General features: G+C 38.4%; 1 protein-coding gene across 4 annotated transcripts in view; it reads left to right on the top strand.

Annotated features, from left to right (window-relative positions):
• EPC1 (enhancer of polycomb homolog 1) overlaps positions 1–8,756 on the top strand; it is a 112,007-nt gene that overhangs the window by 34,531 nt on the left and 68,720 nt on the right. The window lies entirely within an intron of this gene.

The raw sequence follows: 8,756 nt of genomic DNA, 5'->3' as shown, positions 1-8,756 counted from the left end.
GCCGCGGAGGGCCCGCCTGCAGGCCTCGCTCTGCGCCGCTGGGTGGCGCTCCAGGGCCGCCGCGGCCCGCGCGCCGCCGCCCGGGGCCGGGAGCGCAGGTTCTGCGCGCGGTCCGGGAGTCTGACCGTCCGGTGGCCGGGGAGGCTGGTCGGGCTCCGTGCCGCCCGCACGGGGAGCCTCCGGCGGGCTTGTCATGCTGCCTGCGGGTCTGGGAGGCTGTTCTCCCCCTCCCTGCAAGGAAATGTCGAGGGCGCTGCGTGTCGGCCCAGACGACTGACTTTCCTGGAAGATGAGACTGACTCCCAGCGTCCTCTTTCTGGGACGTTTGCAGCCACCGCGCTCCAGAGCTAGTTAGTCGGAGGATAGGAAACTGCTCTCCCTGACTTTTTCTGTGATGCTTGCCAATATCTCGCAGACTTGTTTGGCGTGCCTCTCTCTTCCGAAACCTGTAACTTTATTTGTAAAATAAATCTAAGTTCTCCTGCTCTCTAGTATCTCAACATAGGGGGAGAAAAGACCCGATTTAAGTGACTGTTACATTTCTAAATTTCGAAGGAGACTCTTTCTCATTAACGAAGTGACTTGATTCACAGAAGTCTTAACGCTGAGATGTCTAAAGTGGGTGGGCTTCAGCACGTAAATGACTGTTGACAACTAATAGACATTTTACCACCGCTGTGGCTTTACCTCGTTGTGGAAGTTGGGTTCGGACACCAGGGTAATAGAATCTTCCTCTCATTTCCCCCAGATCCTTGACAGTATAACTTGATGACTTCTAATCCTAAGGAATTGCATACCTTGGTTTTCAGGTACAGCCATTTAAACAGGGTGCAGTGTATTGACAGTTCAAGGAAGTCCAGGAGTCGCGTGGATTTGTGTGCTACAATTTTGTTGTGGAAAATTGTGCTGTAATACTTCTCGGTACTGTAAGAATTTTTAATGTAGAAATTATACTCTGTAATGTTTTTGGAAATAAAACTGTTTAAACTCTTTGGGTTGTTTAACCTTTTAAAGTAAAATAGCTGCTATGACAGTGGAATGTTACTTTTGAGAGTAGTGTCTTAAATCTAACTTTATAGATAAGCCAAGTGTATGTAGTAGTTGAGATTGTCTAGTGAGGTACTGACTTTCAGCACATTGTCTGAGACACTACCTCTTAATTTATTTTACTTGTATCAACTTTAGAGTAGCATGGTGCCATTTGTTTATTTTTTAATAAGTGATTTGTTTTTAAAAATTAAAGTACTTGTGACTGCAGAACCTTGTCGTTTGGTTTTATTTTTATTTCTGTTTATAAGTTTTACAGATAATACTTTCAAGTATTGGGGTGTTGGTGTTACCCTGCCCTGGAAATTAATTTGTAGTTCTTGTTTTGCAGTCAAGGAAGGGGAAAGCCTTGATTAAAGCAAGACAGCACTACAGTACACTTAAGACATTTAGTTAAGTCTTGCTTCTGTGAATACTTTGGACAGTCCCAAGAGTTACAACCTAAAATTTAACAAGCCTTGATACTCCACTGAGCAGCTCAGTGGAGTATCAAGGCTTGTTAAATCTTACAGATAGTTTTTATTCGCTAAAATAATTTTGACTTTTTTTTATTCCCATGAGACGGAGTCTCACTCTGTTCAGGCTGGAGTGCAGTGGCACCATCTCAGCTCACTGCAAACTCCGCCTCCCGGGTTCAAGTGGTTCTCTTGCCTCAGCCTCCCCAGTAGCTGGGATTACAGGCCCCCGCCACCACTCCCAGCTAATTTTTGTATTTTTGGTACAGTTGGGGTTTCGCCATGTTGGCCAGACGGGTATTGAACTCCTGACCTCAGGTAATCCGCCCGCCTCAGCCTCCCAAAGTGCTGGGACTACGTAGGGGCGTGAGCCACCGCGCGCAGCCAATGTTGACATTTTGTACTGCAGTGGCTATCAGTACTTTTTAACACGTGGAGTTCCTAATTTTGAAACACAGGGATTTTTTTTTTTCTTCAGATAGCCTTTTTCCATCATCTATTTAGAATTTTTCACTTCACATCCAACCAAAACTATGAATGAGAGAAGCATAGACCTGAAGAATAGATACTGAACTTAATGGAAGAATGTAAAAAGTACCTGGTAAACTGCTCCGCAGGCCTGTGGTTCATGCTTTGAGTGGTAGGCTGTGTAAATCACAATATTGAAAGTAGTGTGTTATGCAGTATTTGAAAAGGTATACTAAACATAAAGGTAATTGAATTCTGGATCCACCTTAGAAAAACAAAAAGTTTTTGATGATTTGCTGAAGCATTTTGTATTTCTAATAAAGAGGAAGTTCTAATAAAGCAAACTTCTGCCTTTGACTGACACAATAGTTATTTGTTATAGTAGTTATTTGTTTTCCTCTTAGGTCACTGTAACATAGAACCCGAATTGACTGTTTTAGAAAAAATGTATATAGTCCTATGTTGGTCATGAAAGGTGAGGATAGTTTTTTTATACACCACCTCATTAAAGCATTTTATGATCAAAATAATCTGCAGAATTGTCATGTGAAATACACCTAGTAATTGTTACATTGTTTCTGTGATAAACTTGACAGAAATCCAGGTCTTTTAACACTGGGAAAATTGTACTTCCGTTTAACTAGTTTTAATAATATAAGCGGAACACACTGGCCTAATGAGTCAGACTTTTTAATTTTTAAGAAACAACTTTAAGTAGAAGCCCCCCCCCAAAAAAAAAATAATAATTTGGAGGTGAAAAATATTACTGAGCTTTCCATCTTTTTTAATTCTTGTAGTGGGGTTGAAAAAGTAACTTCAGATTATAATAAATTGAAGGATTTGACTGGGTTAAAGATGTTAGAGAGTAAATGTGAATTCGCAGAATGTGTTGCATCGAAATTTGCCAAGTCTGAAAGTGACAGATTGGCCCGACTCCATGGCTCAATGCCTGTAATCCCAGCACTTTGGGAGGCTGAATCACTTAGGTCAGGAGTTCGAGACCAGCCTGGCCAACATGGTGAAAACTCAATTCCACCAAAAATATAAAAATTAGCCGGGCGTGGTGGCATGTGCCTATAATCCCAGCGACTCAGGAGGCTGAGGCATGAGAAATGCTTGAATTTGGGAGGCAGACACTGCAGTGAGCCGAGATAAACCCACTGCACTCCAGCCTGTGCAAGGGCAAAACTCAGTCTCAGAAAAAATTTGAAAGTAACATGAAGGAAACAATGTATTTGATAAAGTACAGATGTAACTTTTAAATCACAGGGAAATAACAGACTGTCAGCTCTATGAGATAATTGAATCCCTTTGGGGTTAAAAAGTTTAAACAAAGTGCTTGGTGGGGGCGGTCATATGTCCTATTATGAATATTTTAACAATGTTAACTTTAAGATTATAATTATCTTTATAATCTTAAATCTTGTGCTAGGGCTTCACATTCTGTTGAAAGGTTAAACTTACCAAATGGGTTAATACTATCAAATGTTTTTATAAAAATGACTCGATTAAAATTTGAGCTTTATGTTGTTACATTTCTCCTTTATGGAAGCATCACTTTAAGAGACGTTCTTAAAAGTCGGTTTTAAAATGATATTTAGCAAAATGGAGCTGCAGTTTCATAGTAATTTAGTTTTTCATTGGGTTGTCTAGGATGCATTGTTCCATTTACGAGGAGGTGGCAACTTACTCTCCTGTTACCTAGATGGGATTGGGTAGGATATTTGGTGCAATTAAGTTGTTAATGATGTTATATTGATACTAACCTGCAGTCACCTTTGAAACTGTTACAAGTAGGGTCTAACCACCATAATCAAGCACCTTTGTTCTATAGGATTCTAACAGGACAGAACAGTCTTTATACACCGGCCTTTTCTGTATTATGGGTACAATATACAGTGTTATTAAGCCCAAATTAAGAACTATTTATAAAAAATGGACCAGAGTTGTTTTTATGTACATATCCTTGATATGAAAAAAAAACTACCTTTCCAAAACTTAGTAATAAAAACCTAGTTTAAGTTTAAATCACTTTTGAAATAAATCAAGAGTCTCTTTAACCTTTAATATTTTAGACCAATAATTTTAGCCCTTTTATCTGGGGCTGTAAAAGTCAATCTAGATTTCTCCATTCTATCCACTGTCTTGGAAGTGAAGAGAGATACATGATATCTCAATTACAGTAGAAGCAAAGTTTAACAAACTACAGTTAATTTGAATTAGAAAAGAATTGAGAGTATGGGGGGGTTGCATTAGATAACAAACAGTTCAGATAAAATCAAAGAGAAGTAATAATCTAATTTCAGCTTTCTATATTGTCCAAAGATATTTTTGCATAAAGTTTCTAAGCTAGGGTTTCTGAGGGTTATGTGGAAATGATTCTGAAAGTCGATGAATTCACTGTATATGCCTATAAAATGTTAGAATATATTTTTCTGGGGAGAAGGTTCACAGTTGTCATCAGTTTCTCAAAGTATTGGTAACGGGCTGGGGCAGAAAGCCCAGGGTTAAGATCAGCTGTTCCATAAATTTCAAACTGAGTCATTTTGGTTTTATCTCAGTTTGGCAGTTACCAAATAGACTTAATTGAAGGAGGATAATTCAAAAAGGACAGGCAATCCAGAAAGAGACTAAGGACTCTTGAATACAGAAGGGACCTTTTGAACACTTACATGCCTGTGCACCCAAGGTGTTAGTATTAACTTTTTTGTTTTAGTATATACCATTTGGTATCTAAAATTTTGGATTAGCTTGTACTTAGATTATTATACAGCAATGATGAAAACTAATGTGTTTTTGTATCTAATAGTATTTTGTGGATGCTTTGTGATCAGCAGTGGAATTTGGAATTACATTTTTTCTGTTAGTAGGACATAATTAAAAGGACTGCCTAGTTATAGGATAGCTTAAATTTATAAACAAGAGAGAAAGTTGTGCATAAATGTTCATGAATTTGTGGGCAGGATTAAATATACCAACGTCTGTTAAAAGTGGCTGGGTTTTAGTTTTATATTTTGCATTCTACTGTGTCATGGTATATAGTGGTAGTAATGGTAGAAACATAGAAGCTGTACACACACAGAGATATGTCTATGTTTCAAAGCACTTAGTAATGGCAAGAGTTCTTTTTATATGTAAACATGTGGGTTCTAATTACATTTATTACTCAAGTTTTCTTGAAAAGTTAAGGATGCTTCATTGTTAGCAGCAGTTAGTTAAAAGCAGAAGATAGCATTTTAAAGGGAGCAGTAACACCGTGGAATTAATAGTACCATTTGTGATTGTACTTCTTAGAAGAGGGTAACTCACAAGGAAATTAAGAATTTTATATTGTAATTTAGGAATAAAATTAATTGAATGTGTCTGAGTGCAAAACTGATAGGAAAGTATGATATACTTTCAGAGATAGAACTAGAGTTTTACTTTTAAACTTTTGGACCATTAAAGTGTGACTTGTGTTAATATAATAACTTTTTGGTAAGAATAAACCAAACTCTAAGAAAACAAGGGATTCAAATGTTTTAAACAACCTGCTAGAATTGCTTTTTTTTTTTTTGAGTGAAGGTTTTGCTCTGTCACCCAGGCTGTACAGCAGTGGCACAATCTCTTCACTGCAGCTGCAGCCTCAACCTCCCAAACTCAAGCAGTCTTCTCACCTCAGCTTCCTGAGTAGCTGAGACTACAGGTACCAGGTACTAACCACCACACCTTTTTTTTTTTTTTTTTTTTTTTTTTTTTTTTTTTTTTTTTTTTTTTAGAGATGGAATTTTTTTTGCCATGTTGCCCAAGCTGGTCTCAAACTTCTGGGCTCAAGTGATCCACCCACCTTGATCTCCCAAAGTCCTAAGATTATAGGCAATAGCCAATATACCTGGTGCTAAAATTGCTTTTAATTTATTACTTAATGCTAACTGTGTTGCCTTCAACACATTTATAAGCTGTAGCAAATCTTTCTTGATAAAGTTTATTAAAGCCTGTAATAGGTATTGATTTTGAGCTATTACAATATTTTAAATACAGTGGACATCCAACTTTGCACCCTTAAATATGTGAGTTCCTTCTACCAACCCCGCTGGAATAAGTAGATGAAAAAAGCAAACTTGCTCTACTTACTACATCTACTTTAACACATTATCTGAGGCATAGCTTTGATCAATGCAGACACAATCAGCTCTTTAAAAGATAAAGCCCTTCCTCAACTTTTTGCTGTAATGGAGGTTATCTGTAAAGTTTTAGTTCAGTTTTGGATATGTGTTGTGATCATCACTTGCTGAATTGCAAAGCAGATATTAAAGCAGATAGTTTTGGTTGAATTTCCCTCAGTATAGCAAGTACTGACTAAAGAAATTGGATGTGACCTTAGAGTGAACCATGGGGCAAAGATGACCTGAGGTTTAAAATGTCCTGTGAATGATTTAGTGTAACTTCTAGTTTTTTATATATTGGCATGAATTATTTTGATAATGTAGCAATTGTGTATCTGCTCAGTATCCAAATGGCAATTGTGTATCCTCTGAGGAAATTTTTCGTACCTTAATTTTGTATCCATTAACAAGTCACTCAACTTCCTTGAAAGAACTTTAGTCTCTGCATGTGTTGAGTCTTCTGACCTACCTTACAGTTAGCTCTGAGGAGTGAATAAGACAGTGCATGTAAAATCATGTACAGATGAATTTCATTATTGCCAAACACATTGAATTTTTAGAATGGCCTTGCTTTTTGTTAGTCCTCAAAAGATAACATTATCTTTTGTATTTGGGATTGTCTGACATAAAAGCATTATATGTATTTTGTCTTCTTAGAGAATTGTATGATATAATTGTGAAAAACTGTGTATTTTAGGTTATTATTATTGAGACAGTTTCACTCTGTCACCCAGGCTGGAGTGCAGTGGTACAATTTCAGCTTACTGCAACCTCCATCTCCCAGCTGAAATTGATTCTCATGCCTCAGCCTCCCAAGTAGCTGGCACTACAGGTGCACACCACCATGCCCAGCTAACTTAGGTAATTATTAATAGGAAAAGGCATCAAACTAGGAGTTAGTAGACTTAAGGCCTTAACTCTAACCTCTAGCTCTGCTTCCACATGCCCCAGGTTTTGTTGACTATAAAATGCAGTAGGCCTATGATAGTTTCCTGTTGTAACGAAAATATTGTGTTGCCATTATATTTAAATGTTTCCAAAAGAATTTTATGTGTATAGAGAATAGTTATTAAATCTTGAATTAGCAATCTCATTTGCATATTATGTCAACAGAATTTGCATGGATGGTTGGTTCCTGTTTAGGAAGGGTCAAGTTCTAAAAGCCAGTCTCTAAAGGATTTTAAAGATATATATGGATGTAGTAGTCAGAAAATACTTTTGTTTTCATGAGAATTTGAGATTAGAGCCAGAATTTATTTATTTATTTGTTTGTTTGTTTGTTTGTTTATTTGAGACAAGGTCTCCCTCTGTTGCCCAGGCTGGAGTGTAGTGACACGATCTCAGCTCATTGCAGCCTCAGCCTCCTGTGCTCAAGGATCCTCCCACCTCAGCCTCCTAAGTAGCAGAAACTCCAGACAGACAGCACCATATGTTTGCTGTGTTGCCTAAGCTGGTCTCAAACTCTTGGGCTCAAGCTGTCCACCCACTTCCGCTTCTCAAATTTCTGAGATTACAGGAATGAGCCACCATTGCTCAGCTCAGAATTCTTTAGTGATGGTTGCAAATTTGTGTCTTACCTGTAAGCTAAAAGAGTGTGAAAGTGAAACAGAATTTAAATATGGCATTTTGAAGTCTAAAAGAAGAATCTGATTGTTACAGTAGCAAAGTAGAGATATTTGAGGTGAGGTATGTTGTACAAAGACTGAGAAAATATAATACATCCACTTTTGTAGGAAATATTTGCAGCTTATTTGCTTGGAGCCAGGCCTGATACAGGCCCTGTGAATACAAAAATGAACAAACAGGACTGTCTCGTGGCTCTTACGTTCTGGATCGTGGGCTCTGTGAGGGCAGGAATTTTTGTCTGCTTTATTCACTTTCACTGGTAGGTTTTCAACACCTGAAATAGTGTCTGCCATGTAGTAAGTGTTCAAAATATAAGGGAACACAGGCAAAAAACAAATGAATAAAAGGAAAAATGTATCATGACTCTTATGTGGCAGTGGAACAAGATAGTACAGAATTTTAGTTAGAAGGAGAAGGATAATTTTCTTTGGGTAGATGATTAGGAAACATGAGGGCTGAAACCTGAGTGGTGGGAATGAGCCAGCTGTGGGAAGATCTGCATGAGGAACATTCCAGACAGGGAGACCTACAGGTGCACAGAGCCTGAGCTGAAAACGGAAAGGAGGCCAGTGTACTCAGAGCAAAGTGAGCAGGGGATTGGAGATGAAGAGATGAGGATACATACGTACTCGGGATCCAGATCAGGAAGGCACTGTTAGGCTACCATGAGAAGTCTGGACTATGTTTACATGAAGTAAGTTATTAGCAAGTTTAAGGAAGTGACATGATCTGATTTAATCATTTTTCAAGATTATTCTGGCTACCATATGGAGAATGAGTCATACTGGGCAAGAGTGATGATGGTGGCTTTAAGTAGGATTGGTAGTAGTGGGAAGGAAGATAAATGGATGAATTTGAGATACATCTTGAGAAACCAGAACCAACAGAACTTGTTGATGGATTTGAATGAACTAGACGGCGAGAGAAAATCCCGAGGGTGAACCTCCAGCTTGAGCAGCTGTATAGATGAGTGGGCCACTTACAGAGAAGGGACAGTTAGGGGCAGGGATGCAGA

The sequence above is a fragment of the Saimiri boliviensis genome, chromosome 8 (assembly GCF_048565385.1).
Source record: "Saimiri boliviensis isolate mSaiBol1 chromosome 8, mSaiBol1.pri, whole genome shotgun sequence".
Lineage (NCBI taxonomy): Eukaryota > Metazoa > Chordata > Mammalia > Primates > Cebidae > Saimiri > Saimiri boliviensis.
Note: the sequence above shows the minus strand (reverse complement) of the source record. Positions and strands in the feature narration are given on the sequence as shown.